The 14,506-nt window shown below is 42.8% G+C and overlaps 1 long non-coding RNA gene across 3 annotated transcripts in view; it reads right to left on the bottom strand.

The window, feature by feature from the left end:
- The window catches only part of LOC104138846 (uncharacterized), a 32,971-nt gene that overhangs the window by 12,032 nt on the left and 6,433 nt on the right, over positions 1-14,506 (bottom strand). Inside the window, exons 2-7 of one of the 3 annotated variants that reach the window (XR_011135089.1) lie at positions 13,701-13,816; positions 8,090-8,223; positions 3,009-3,133; positions 2,643-2,813; positions 926-1,037; positions 514-555 (exon numbers count right to left, since the gene is read on the bottom strand). This is a non-coding gene — a long non-coding RNA (uncharacterized lncRNA). The remainder of the gene's footprint in view (positions 1-513; positions 556-925; positions 1,038-2,642; positions 2,814-3,008; positions 3,134-8,089; positions 8,224-13,700; positions 13,817-14,506) is intronic. The other 2 variants (XR_693005.2, XR_011135088.1) reach the window with 2 other exon arrangements.

The following is a 14,506-nucleotide window of genomic DNA, read 5'->3' as shown; positions in this document are numbered from 1 at the left end:
ACTTGTTTCTTTTAAACTTGTCTACTTTCCATTTGGAAAAGGAAAGCTGCAATAGAAGAAGCTGATAAATGTTGATGTTGGTAAAAGCACTGTGTTCTGTAAAGTCATATAGAGTTCAGGCAGGACTACTTTACCTGAAAAGTGTTTCAGTAGTGCACACAAACCCCACTCAGGATCAGGCCTAGGGATTGTTCAATGCTGGTGTGTGCTCAGCATTGCTGCTTGGGGCCCAGCTGTAATCAGTGGAACTCATCATGGCGCGCAGATTAAGCACACGCAGCAGGTGTTTGCCGGCTCAGAGCCATAGCAGAAGATGGTCCCACCACCAAAACCTCACCATCTGAATAGCCATGCTCAGGAAGAAAACAGGAGGTATCTTCTCCATTTTAGAGATAGGGAAATAATGCACTCTACTCCCTCACATAGCTTACTTTGCTGATGTGGTTCAGAAATAATCTGCCTTGCTTCTGCTATCAAACACTAATAATAAAAAAAATCCTTGCCTTTACTCACCCAAAGCTTCCAGTTGTGTCAAACCATGTGGTACATTTTGTACTGTGGACAAAATATGCACCAGGGATTAGGCTGGGACCACTAAACTCCTTTCACTTGTAAGATAAGAGATACTTAAACCTCAGGTCTCCCGAGGTATGAGGCTAATGCATTTCCCCCCCGTGCTGCCTAGCAACAGCCCTCCTCCTTCCCTGGGTGCAGCTGAAACTCCCAGCCAGACCCCACTGCCTGGCAAATCACCTTCCCAACCACCAAGGTCACCAATCGGGGTAGCACCCTCTCCCAGGCCCTTTGTGTATTTTCTCCCCTGATGACTGCCCTGTATTAACCCGGACATTTAATTCATTCCCATCCTGTAGTTTAGTTGCTGCAATTGTTCACAGGACCAGATAAGAACACGCAATGTACAAACCGAACCCGCAGAAATGTCATGAAATCCAACCATGATCTGCTTCTCTTAGCAAAGAGGAAATCAATCCAGGTCAGCTTCTGTAGGGCCAGTTTATTAAGCCAAGACAGGAGAGCTGTTGGAGCAAATATTTGAGGAATAATATGATAAACAATATTAGAACAATATTAGTGATAACTGCTTTTACAGATTGGCCTTTGAATGAGATTTGCTCAGTGTGCTGCATGTATCCTACTTGCTGTCGTTTCCCTGCTATGAACAGATTTGCTGAAGATTTGAACTCTAATCTGTGCAATGTAACATTATCTACAACATTGGTATTTGTATTCTGATCTTCTGTCGTTAGATGCAGACTTTGGCTCCCAGGGTGATTCTATAACACACTTTGATCGTCTCTATTCCATATATCTGCACACTAGTTTTTACATACAGAGAGGGCTTTGTTTTTCTTTTTAAATCAATAAAAGGCAACTGATGTTTGGTGCCTGACCCAGATGCCTCACTCGAGATTTCAGAAGTGCAGCACAGCAAAGGCATCGACTGACTTTGTTAAAGTGCCTCATGCTAGGCGCCCAAATCCTGAAGCGTACAAAATCTCTGGTCACACTTGTAAAGGCTGGTGGAAGGTGTCCATCCTGTAGCCTTCCCCTTCACACTGCCAGATTCGAGGCTAGTGGAAGCTGGCATAGCTCCACATCAACTCTGCAGAGCTACGCCCTGTGGCCTGGCATGCAAGTCTTACTCACATGAGCAGACTTCATGATCAGGCCATACTTCACACACGATTACAGAGACAGACAGTCAAATTATGCTGAGCACAGAGCAGATTCTCAGCCGATGTAAATCAGTGAGACTCCACACAGCTGATTCATACATACAACAGCCGGGGATAAGGGCTGACACGAGGCACCTCTGAATCACTTTGCACAAAAAAGGCAAAAAGCCAAATGCAGGCCCTAAACTGCTATCAAGTAATGTTGTTTTTTTAAATATGCTCAAGGTGAAATAGTCAGTGTAAGGACGGTGATCCTGAAAGGGAAGAGCACCTGCTACTCTGCGGTCACAATCTCCTTTTTTCTTTATCTTGGGCTTCTGACTCTTTAATCTGTTGTGGAATGTCATTTAATTAAGCATTTTCAGGGTTCACTCTAGGCCGTGGGATTATGCTGGAAAGCAGGCAACACTGGCCTGAAGTTGCGATAATTAAGGCCGCGAAGGACAGCTTGGCACATTGTCTAATCAGGGAGCCAATATAAATATGCTAGAGCTGGTACTAAATATTTCCATGATAGAAGCATTCAGCAGATGTACTCGATTGGGTTTCCCCTAATCACACAAGGAATAGAGGAATCAAAAAAGTTCATTTTTCATTTAAAAAAGAAAGTCTTACAAAGGAAATGAAAGAAAGATGTTAGAAACACTCTAGACATTACAGCACCTGCCTGGGTTTCTAACCTTTTAATACACGATTACTGAACACCAGAAATAGGAAGAGCTAGCCAGCACGCTGCTCCATAGTGTTCTGGACCCCAGCTCCAGACTACACCTCTACCCTAAGGCTTGTGAGCAGCTCCCCAAGGCCAAACCTTTCACTAGTGGGAATTAGTGTAGTTGTGCTGACTCGAGTGAGCTGCCACGATTCCCGGCAGTGGAGCAGCTGGCCCATGGCCTGCGACCAGGGACAGCTGTGTCTGTCCCCACACACACAGCAGTAGCTGACCTTGAAGTCCACTCAGCTGAAGCCAAGCATGGGCCAGGTCTCCAGCTGGTTGAGCACTGGCGTACTTCCACCGACTTCACAAAGCAGTTGCTTCCTTTCAGCACAAGGCATAATGGTGATAACGGCAGCAGGCAGCTGGGTCTTTAGCCACGGGCTTTGGAGTTGGGCAATCTGGGGAAAGTAAAAGAAGAAATGGCCTCCCAGGGTCCATGTGTATTCACTTACCATGTACCTCTGGGCAATCCCTTATTGCCCATCAATATGTCTAGCAGTCAAAAGTGCACTCATAGTTCATATAAAGCAAAACAATCTCCTCCCATGCTGCAGACTCAGAGGTATTCCTGCATTCCTGCCTCCACTTCTTACCTTCAGCTCTGGCTGAATTTCCCATGCTGCTCCCTGGATATCACATCTTCTAATTGTTCTTCATTCTTTTCCCCACCATGGCTCTGTCCTCCACACCATTCAACTGTGCAAACTCAGACAAATGCCTATGGAAAAAGACAAAAAACCTCAGCACATGAGATCACTGCCCAGCTGGCAGGTTTCCATGCTGGTGATACGCAGTGCCAAGCACACCAGCTGTATCCTCAGTAGACTCCACAGCATAAATTCAGGTAGTAGGAGTCAAGGACAACTCATCCCCTGGAAATATCTTTCACTCAGACCAAGCAACCAACAAGAAGGGGTCAGTCTTTTTGAGATGGTGATATGCCATGGCCTGGAGCCTCATCTAACTCTTGTTTCTACAACTGATCCCACTTTGAAAGAAGCTAAACAGAGAGGAGTAAAAGCAGTCAGTGATTTGGAAAGCCACAGCTCTGGCCTCTGCAGCCACTGTCACCATCAAAATACATATGAGGTTTTAAGAGCGGACCTTCATGGCTGTACTACCATCCACTCCAAGCCTCGAGTTTATATACAGGCAATGCTTTCAGGCATTTTGTCATACTGTCTGCTCCTCCTGTGGGACGGGAGTTTACACAACATGATGCTTCTCTTACAGTAGTACCGTCCACTTTTCCATTTTGCTTGGGATTCTTATATATTAACAAAGGTTGGCTTTATCCTTCAACATATAAAAAAAAAAAAAAGCAGATGTGTACAACCAGTTCAGCTACCTGCCTGAGGTTCATATTATGGTTATGTTAGGAATAATTTTTAAAGATATTTCTATAAGTAACACCTGCGTGACATCGCAGTTTTGGTTTCAGAGACTTTCAGTGTGGTGTTACACAAACTTCTTATAACTGGCAAAGCTGCAAACAACAGGATTCAGTGCAGGAAAAGGAAGAATGATGCATTCAATTCAACCAGTGTGAATAAAAAGGGATGACAGAGGCTGACTAAAAAAGAAGAGGTACAAATAGGAAAGAGCTGTATTTTCTAGCCATAATTTTAGGTAATATCCTCTCCTGCCTTTTAAACTGCAATTTTTAAGGGACAGGAAAGAACTTGTGTTCCCGGATTGTACAGCACCTTGCAGAAATGGGGCTTTGGTCTCTTTGGTGACCACAGCTGCAATTCAAATGAATACTTGCAGGATCCAAGGTCCTCCTCCTCCTTTTATGTGCTTTCGAGGAAAATGCAAAACAGACTTGAAATAAGGAATATCCGTCCTTCTTGTTTTCTACCGAGCAGGCCACGGAGCCGATAGCTGTGGTACTAAGAAAGCAGTACTACTTCCCCCAACGCCTCCTCATTAGAAACATCTCATGAAACACGCTTGGTGTCATATGCATTTAGTGTCAAGTGACAGACGTTTTCTTCTGTAACATTCACTTTAACAGTAGTATTATTACTTTTACTTGAGTGCTTTGATTTAAGCCACAGGAGATGTCACAAATTAGTGTTTACAAAACTTAACACGAGGGGGCTGTCAGTACTTGCTTCAAGACAAGGATTTAGACGGTTGAGACCCTATTGTGGCAGAAGCAGACTAATTACACAAGCGAGGGTACAGAAGGATTCCAGACCTAAGTGCCACCTTGAGCAGAAGTAAAATTAATGATTCTCAAACTGCAGCTTAGAGGGACAGTGGATTTCATTCCTTTTTTCCCCCCTTTTTACACATAATACAAAAAAGGATTAAAAAAATAGAACGAAAGAGACTCCAATTCAGCTTGCTGACTGCTAGACCTTGCATACAGCAGCATGCATTCTCACATCGCCTGTCAGATTCATTAACACACTTAAACAGTAAGCATCTCAGAGCTAACCTTACTCATAAAATTATACTAGAGTTACTAAGTTAAATGCTGCAAGAGAACTGATTCCAACAGGGCTTTAATAAACACATTTTCTGGTAATTCTAGGAGAAGATGCAAATGCTCAGCTTCTCCTATGATCCAAGATCTCACCAATATTACCTGTCAGTTGGAGACTGTTTTCTACTGGTTACCTATCCAGGTGGAAGAAATTTATTTTGCGTTTGGGAAAGTTTAAGGAAATATTGAATTGCTACGACTAATAAACAGCCAGGAGAAATGCAATATTTGATACAGATCTGGTATTCAAAATCCTTCAATCAAGGTAGAAATACAAAAAACATTAATGTACAAGAGAAAGTATCTTCTAGAAATAGGACTGTAAGAGGCTCTCCAGTGAAGCAAAGTATTCCTGCATTCATTACTAAAGATCAAAAATATGCCACTCTAGTACAAATGCTGGCTGGCATCAGTGAGGAGAACTTTCATTCAAATGCAAACTTCTTTTTGATATGAAAACACCAACTCAGAGTCACGGGTGTAGTGTAAGGTCCCCATCAAAAATCTCCTCTTCAGTTTTTCATGATTCATTGTGCCATTCAGTGCAAACCATAAGCTACAAAACTGCATTATCAGGACAGCTCTTTTAATCAATTCAAGGTACTGATGTTTAAATATCTCCTGCACTAGAAGGCAATTGCTGTTTAGACCCCCCCCTTTTTTTTTTTTTTTTAAAGAAATCATTATAACAGTCTCATAATTACTTATCTTTCAGAGGAAGATAAAACAGACACAGCTGCTATTTCAAAGGACATTTTGTACATGTAGTTCAAACAGTCACATCTGAAGTACAGCAGAGATTTTCTCTAATTCAGGAACCTATTTATTGCTGTGTTGTGTGACAGCACTGTGGCCTTAGTTACACTCACAGCAGAGGTATTTATACACTGTGATTTACCTAAGACTTCTTCCTCTGCTGGGCCCCAGTTCAGCAAAACATTGAAATATATGCTCAAGATCATGCTTTAGTGATTTACTGAAGAGGACTGAATGTCTCTATCCAGGCTTTGAGGATCTATTTTCCCCTAAATATTTCTCTCTCTATTCCTCCCAGTCAGCCACATGGAGTACCTCGTATCTGCCCTGTCAGTCACCTCTGCTCAGCATAGGTGGGTTCAAACATTGGCATCACCTCCATACTCACCCTTTGAGTAGCAGGCCAGCTCTCTAATAGAAAACCTCAGGAAAATATCTCTATGGTAGATAAGGTCACATAATGCTTCTGGGGTCAACAGCAATCTCTATCTATCTATCTAGATTTTAAAGAGGAAGTATGACCTCTCCTTGAAGGGCGCAAAATTGAATATCTCCCTTCAACGTCCTTAGGCAAGTCAGCGCTGCCTTCTGCCTATAAAAAGGAGATACAACTTCCCCATCTGACAAAGCAACACGTTTGCATCCCATTATTTTCTGGGTTCCTGGCCCCATCCTGCCTCCCAAACCCAGTGGGAAGAAGGTGATGTTCTTCCAGGGGCTGCAGTCCCCTCACAGAGCAACTTGCCAGAGAGGCTCCCCAGTGGAGCCCCTCTCTTGCTCCCTCTCTTGCTTCCATGTAGAGCAGGGTAACTCCTAATCACTGCCATCTGATGTAGCGTCTGATTTGGTGAATATATTCAGAGTCTGTGACTGCAATTCACATTTCGGTGGTGAGTAGGGACCCCAGGAGCCCTCCAGGAGACAAGGTTACACACCACTTTGCACGTAATTCATTGTCCCTTAGTCAGGTATGACTTGAGACACAGATCTCCCACTCTGTGGATTATGCTCCTCAGAGCAAGGCATGGACTTTGACTATGAGACAAAATATTTCTTCACATCATTTTCTGCAAGCAGGAAATGAGCTAAGCATGGTACCAAACCACTAGGTCTGGGAACTCCCAAGACAGGATGGACTGCTGAGATCATCCAGTTTCATTGTCCACTGAGTTGTCCATTATCCTGAATTAATGACTGTGAAAAACCAGAGACATCTCATAGTACCTCTTGATATTACAATTGCTGATAATGGAGAATCCACCAGTGCTTATGTTGTTTCAATGGTTAATTTTCTTCACTTCTAAAAACGCGTACCCTTTTTTCCCTGACTGAAATCTATGCCAAAAAATTAGTCAAGCTAATCAGTGCACTGACTCACTAGCTAACCTCTAAGATCAAGAGAAAGAGATGAGATAAAATGCATGGGTAATACTGGTTCTAGAAAGCTACAGATAAAAAATACCCTGAAAACTAGGTTAAATTACAGGGAAGACAGAGCACATTTGAAGCCAGGTGGATATGCATCAATAATTTACATTTCCACAACTGTTACTCAGACTTTTACAAGAGCTTTCAAAATTCTGTCTCACCTGCCCCTCTCCAAAATGCAGCCCTGATGGTGATCCCCAGCAATTTCCTCAGAACTGAAGCCACTGCTACAACTGCTTGGAATTTTGCCATATAGAGAGATGGCAAACAAACAGAAAGAAAAAGAAAAAGATTGGTGGGGGGGGGGGGTGGGATTCAGGATCTCACCTCTGATTGCAGTTGTTGTCCCCAACACAGTGTACTGATTTCCCACCGTTCATAATTTAAATAAACTCCTAATGCAATTCCACTGCTAAACATTGTGCTTAATAACACAAAGGCTCCCTGACGCCGTTAACACAGCTGGACTGCCAGCTCTGAAATGTCAGCTTTCCTCCCTACATTGCAAAAGCTCTACTGTTAATTTTGACATCTGGTTTTCAGTGAGATGTATTTCTTACAGAGCAAATGCACACTGACAAATCTGGGGCCCTCTGTGTATTTTGGTAAATTGCAATCCATTATGAATATATATCTTCCCATAATGAAATGTTAGCTTTGCAGTTGTAATGTAAGCTGTCCAAGTATCTGGTGGGAACATTTAATAACAATAATATTTTGTTGAGGTAACACCGCTACCTCATTTAGGTATTCCTAGTACATTCTCCTGGATGAATTTTTCCCCCGATATATTAACAGTTTAATTGTACACAGGTGAATGCAAAACTAGGTGATATTAAGATAAAGAACTGCGCTGGCAGCTTCAAGTCTCTTTGCAAAGGAAGCAACATACTGATGTCTGTGCAGCGGCTCCCACTGGGATCTTGCTGCCAGCAAACACCATGGATCAAGACCATCCTAAGAGGACATACAGCTCAGTTACTTCACATTGCTCACCTCTGAATGCATATTGAGGGCCTGGCCATGTCCACTGAGGATCCAGGGGCTGTGATGGGTGCACCAAGCATGCCCCTCCTGAGAGGAATTGAGTAGGGCTGCTGGAAAGCATTCCTTGCACCTGCTTTCAAGGACTGCAAAGAAAAGAAAAAGCCTCACTCTTAAATGTAACCTAGTCTCCTCCCCCTTTTTTTTTTTTTCCATTTAGGAATATTCTGAATGCAAAGTTAGCAGATCCTAATGCAAAGGATCTGATCCATCCCAGAGGGAATTTACTGAGCGTGCAGAATGTGTCTAAGACACAGGGATGGCACAGAATCACTGCACGTACTATGCAGCATTGGCAAGCCTGGGTACTCTAGGCACCTCAGGACTGTGCCTTCAAATGCTGTTTCAAGACAATTCTGCAGCAGTAGCTGGAGCAGTGCTTGCAGTAAAGGCAGACAAAATACTCTGGGCTGCATTTGGGCCTGGCCTAAGCTGAGATCCACTCATAGCAGTGGCTCAGTTTGACTTGCAGCAGTACGCACTGCACACACATTTCAGTAAATCATCTCCTGTCAGCAGGACAATCTTCCAAAGGACTTAGTATCAGTCTGGTGGCACATTCACTCCCTCCTATTTCCTTCAGTGGGGCTGGCTGTGTTCTGCTAACCTAGATGAATATCTGGTGACAGGAATGATTAGCACTGCTTTGTCTTACAAGATCATATTGCTAAAGCATGAGTCTCCAGCAAACAGCAAGTCAGCACAGAACTGCCTTCCCCAGATGGAAATACTGCTGAGTCCCTTGCCTGAAAGCAGCTCGCAAATGAAGTGCCTCTGGGCAACAGGGTCTGAAAGCACCGAGGTCAGAAAGTTGAAGGGAGCGTATGACTTCTGCCTACAGCCAACCCACATGCAGGAGTTATTCAAGAAGGTTAGGCTGAAGTGGTGCCCTTCAAACCCAGAGGAAAGATGATTTAAAAAAAAAAAAGGTCTGTATTGTGTACAGACCCAGATATCCCAGACACTTAAAATTCCACGCTCAGGAAACAATGGTCTCAGACTCATACACTCACCATTATGGCCCCAGAGAGACATGACTGCCCATGAGAGGACCCCGGAAAGCCCAGCTGACTAAGTTTATGAGCAAAGCTAGCCTGAAGTTTTCTAAACAAAAGTAAATTTTAGCAAAAAATGTTAGTTCTGTGAATTCAAGGGACTACACTTGAAGCATATCAGGTTCAAACACTCTTCGCTAAGCCCACGGCAGAGTGCCAGGGACACAGGTGCTGGTGATGGCTGACACACCTAGCGCAGCACCACCAGACAGGGCTAATCCCAGGCACTGGACCAGCTCTCAGCAGCAGGCTGGAAACCCAGCCACCCCTTGATTTGGCATCATATTTTTACGCTGTATTGAGCAGCCCTATTTAAACTTACCCAAAAGGGTTCTGTCAGGAACAAAGGAGATAGAAACTTGATTAAATCATAGTAAATTGTGACCCCTCCCTAAGACAGACAGACAGACAGAAAACCACCCACTGTGGGGCCTAGACACCAAATAAACAGACCCAAGAAATATTTAGAGAAGCATGTAACTTGTAATCCCATTCATTTCATAAGAATTGCTCTCTATTTTAAAGTTAAACCTATAGCATCTAGAAAGGGAACCCAAAAAGTTATTAAAACTTTGATGTTGTTTATAAACAAGAAAAATACACACATGCAGCAGCGAGTAGGCAACTCGGTAACACTGGTGCTGAGATTCTCTAACTAGCCTGGTGTGGGCACAGAGGGGGTTTTGTTCCATCTGTGCGCAGATCGTATATGGCAGCCACACCAAGGAGTTTTACATAAACGTTTTGAGACAAATAGCATTGCAGGTTCTCATTTCTTCTGAATTGCTCACTGCATTTTGCTCTAGCTCAGAAAATGTGGAGCGCTACCCAGCCTATACCAAGGCTCTGGACATTTAAATCTAGAGGAGATTGTGGCCTTGCTCTATCATCCCAATATGGGTACCTTGTCTAGCCACTAAAACAGTTTTGATCCTAGTTAGAAACCAGTTTATTACTCTCAAATTCATTACCATACTATTTGGATGTACAGTGCTTAACTTAAGGGCTACTTCGCTGGAGAGATCCAAAGCCTGCTGTGGAAAGACTTAACTGACCTTGGGCTCCAGATCAGGCCTCTCATGAGTGGAAGAGAATTAATATTAATTCTTAGCTCTACTATTTGAGCATGATGTGTCCTCAGGTTTACTCCTTCTCTTAGTAGCAGCGCTAGGTTGTGTTTAGCCATGACAATATTTGTCAAGCGTAATGCTCATTAGTCTGCTGTGTGGTCAGGCTAGCAGCGTATAAACACTCAGAAAGATCAGGTAGGGACTAAAGGTCTGCTCTTTGTGGTCAATTATAGCCATCAACATTAATGATGCCACTGTGGAGAGCTATGCAGGGAGAAGAGAGAAGTGCTTTTCCAAGGTTAGTCTTGATGATGTACCTGGGCTACATGGAGACAGCAATGAAAAATGTAGTGTGCACCTCCAGCCTTCATCGAACCCTCTCAGTGATTTATTTCAAGAATAGTCTAGTGGATTTTTTTTTCAAAATACCTGAATAAAAGACAAGCTTTTCTAACCTCAAGTGCATTCTCATGTATTCTTCAAAATTCACATTGTTGATGATACTTAAACCTGATGTTTAATCACAAAGAGAAAAGACAGGGGCTGATGAAGCTTTCCCATCTCTGCTTTCCCCTTCCCCTCTGTACATTTTTCCCCAAACCTTGGGCTTTCTCAACAAAGCTGTGATTTTTACTCCATTTGCTTTGAGAGAATTCTTGTCTCAGTTCCCATATGAACCGGCAAAAAATTAAGTATTTTTCCTTGAAAAAAAACGAGGCTTTTCTGCTTTTGTTTAATTATCAAACTGCTTTAGGTTTGCAAATATCACTTTTAAAAAGAAAAAGAGAAAAGAGAAAGTGAAAAGTTTACTTTAACTCTTACAAAAGCAGAACGACTTGGCACTATAAAACATTTGCAAAGTCAAAATAAAAATCACCAGCACAAAATGAATGATGTGGATAATCAGCCTCCACTGGCAGCATCCCACTTACTAGCCAGGAAGAAGGACCCTCCTTTAGTCCCCCACTGCCACCCTGCTGAAGGGTAGAGCTTCAGTGAAAGCATCATCATCAACGAAAGCAGAAATAATATGAGCTTTTGATCCCCAGGCCCACAGAGGCACTATAAATGAGAGCACAAGACAGCAATGGCATGTCCCAAAACCCCAGCAAGATTTGGCATATGCATAGCTGCCTTGGTGATTCCCATCCACAGAGCTAGGTAAGCATGGATATTCCCAATTAAAAACACGAACCTGAAGGAAATGCATGTTTCAGCCCTTCCCTACACAGGAAATTACATAAGCAAGTGCTTAAGTTTTCAGCAGGACCATTACAAACACGTATCTAAAGTTTAGGACAAGTTTAATGCTTTACTGAGGTGGGATTGCTTTGATCAGAGTCATCTTTTGTTTGACCAACGACCATTGATTTCAGTTTATTTGACATCCATCACCTTTGACAGTGCAATGTAATAGGGCACTAATATCAGGGTCCTGGCCATATTCCATTCATTTAATTGCATTTGTCTGCAAAACAGAACCCTACATGTAATGTTATTTATGTAGTTGTCCATGCAGCAGATTGCACAGCAAACAGAAGTATTCAATATATGATGCATTCTCTTACACAAAATGTGGTTTTCTTTTTTAAGTGAGGTGTAGCTCAGTCAGTAATTCAAACTCTCAGCATCCATAAAATCCTGCAATCCATTTATGCCTGCTTTGTAGAACTGACGTTTGCCTGGTGGTCTACAGCCTTTTATTTTTCTCTTTTTCTTTCCAGCATGTGTTCCCGTACTTACCAGGGCACTTAGAGTATTATTTAGGTTGCTGCCTGTGATATTTTCAAGCTACTAGAAGACAGTTTCTTAGACATTTTCATGATGTTTTGAAATGCTGATGAGAATTTAGCATTAAAATTAATGGCAGCTAGCTGTGGTCTTTCAGATGAGAAAGACTGCAATATTTTCAGGGTGGGGGGGGGAGTGGGAAAGGGGTACAGAGAATGGAGATATAAATAGCCAGGCTTGCTTTTCTTCAGGCAGGATCTTTTTAATCATGTAAAATAGATTTTAAAGATTAAAGACTCTAGGCTCTGTTCTGCCTTTGCTCATGTCTCACATCACTAATTTTTTGTGTGTAATTTGAATGAAAAAGGACACACAGGATGTTTTCATTTGCATCACCCCAGACTGGAATTTCCCCTTGAAGAACGTAGCCCCTAACTCCTCTGTGGAGCAGAGAAAAACCGCACACCTTGGTGGAACAACACAAAACAGGGAAGAAGGGGGGGGGGGGAAAAAAAAAAATCAATTCCAAAGCATTACACTGCTTCTTGGACCTGGAACCTTGTTTTCTGAGATTAAATTTAGAGCTATATCTTGTAAGCTGAGAAAGGAGATAAAAGAATTACTGGTCCAGCAGCTATATATGTATATGTGTAAGCTGCAATCCCAGTATTCATCTGGGCATCACCCTACTGCACATGGAAGAATCCGCACTAACTGGAACAGGAGTATCAACACTCCTCTGTGGAAAAACTCAGGGGGCCGAGATCTCTCTAGAGCCTGGTCCAGAAGCTCAGTGATGCTCGTGGGAGTTTTGTGAGAACTGCAGAAGGTGGAGAAGAGAGATGAAAGGCCCAGTTTCACAGAGAAAGGATGAATCAAAGTTCTCCTGTAGGACCAACGTGGCCTGAGGAAAGCCAACAGAAATGCTGGGAGGATAGAGCAGGCCAAAGAACTTAAAAAGCTTGGGCAGAATAGGTTGTCCATACCCATCTGCAATCAGTCCTCTGTTTGAGGACTAGAGGCAAGAGGTTTCCTTCATCTATCACTTGCACGATAAACCCTGTTTTGCCAAATCACTCCCTGTTACAGAGGCAGATGACACAATATGAGTCACTACTTAGCACAGGTCTTTCTTCATTCTTAAATTTTTTTCTAATGCATCAAACCACAAGGAGATTCCTCTTATGCACTGACAAAAGGGTCCTTTCTCCACCTCATGCTTCTCAAAATTGCAGCTACAGTCCCAGCTGGTTTCCAGTTGTGATCCTCCTTTCAGGACAGAAAGACCCTAACCATCCCCCAAGAACTTTTCATGGAAAAAGAATCACCTCCATGATTCTGAGGCAATTAAAAAAAAAAAAAAAAGCTGGAGCGCACTAATCTTATTACTCATACCTTTTATTTATTTGTACTTCTCAAATGAGGTGCAGGACATCTAGATAATTCTTGTTAGCTGCATTTATAAATAGCCAGAACATCCTAACTTGGTTCATGTGGTAACACATCAATGACCTCATCAGCAAAGTACACTGAGGCCTTCCTTAAGAAAGGGACCAAAAGTCACCAGCTGTGAACAAACATTCTTTCTGCTAAATATTCTTTCATATTCCTAAGTCAAAAAATAGCAAGAAAACATAAAGGACATTGTTCAACTCCACATTGCAGGACATAAACTGATAAATCTTTCTAATAACATTTGGAATTCACCTTGAAGTCATCCTGGCCAAATCTGAGATGGGAGTTTTCTGTTGGGCTGCAGTTCCAAGGGTTCCAAGCTGAGTAGAGTCCTGTATCCCACACGTTTACTCTGCAATGCCAAGGACCTATGCAAAGATACAGAGAAATAAGTAAGAAAGTAAAATAGCAGCATTTGGATGCACAAAACTGTGTTGTTGGTTCTAAGCAGCAGTTTGCTAGGCTAGAGTGAAAATAAATGCATGCAACTCTGTTACAAGTAAATAAAACCTGTCTGTAATTGCAATGAAAGACTTTGTCCTGATAGCCTTGGAAATGAAAGTTCACAAAGCACATATAGTGTGGGAAGCATCAGCACAAACCTCCCACACATGCCTCCACCAGCATAACCAGAGGATGAGGGCAAGTTTTTCCCAGTCTCTCCACCTGCTTTTGCCTCTCAGCTGAAAATGGCCACTAGTGCTTTCAATTAATTCCAGGTGATTTTGTACTGCTGGCACTGATCCACTTGGAGCTGCACCAAAACCACTCCCCTTGCTACACAGCACGCATACTCTGCTCCCTCACAGAACGCAGATCTGTTTCAAGGTCCTGACCCTAGTTTTTAAAGCCCTTTATAGGCTAGGGCCTAAGGAACCTTTGAGATGGCTTCTTACTCCACAATCCAAAGCAACAGCTGTGATTGCTCTGGGTGAGCAGTGCTGACCGAGCTCATGGTGAAACCCTCCTCGCTTTCTGCATCCAAGCCTCTTGTTACCAGATTCTCAGCCCTGTCTTTTAGCAACACTTACACAGCCTCAGACCCTTGTCTACAGTCC

The sequence above is a fragment of the Struthio camelus genome, chromosome 17 (assembly GCF_040807025.1).
Source record: "Struthio camelus isolate bStrCam1 chromosome 17, bStrCam1.hap1, whole genome shotgun sequence".
NCBI classification, from domain to species: domain Eukaryota; kingdom Metazoa; phylum Chordata; class Aves; order Struthioniformes; family Struthionidae; genus Struthio; species Struthio camelus.
This window is presented reverse-complemented; position numbering and strand designations above follow the sequence as displayed.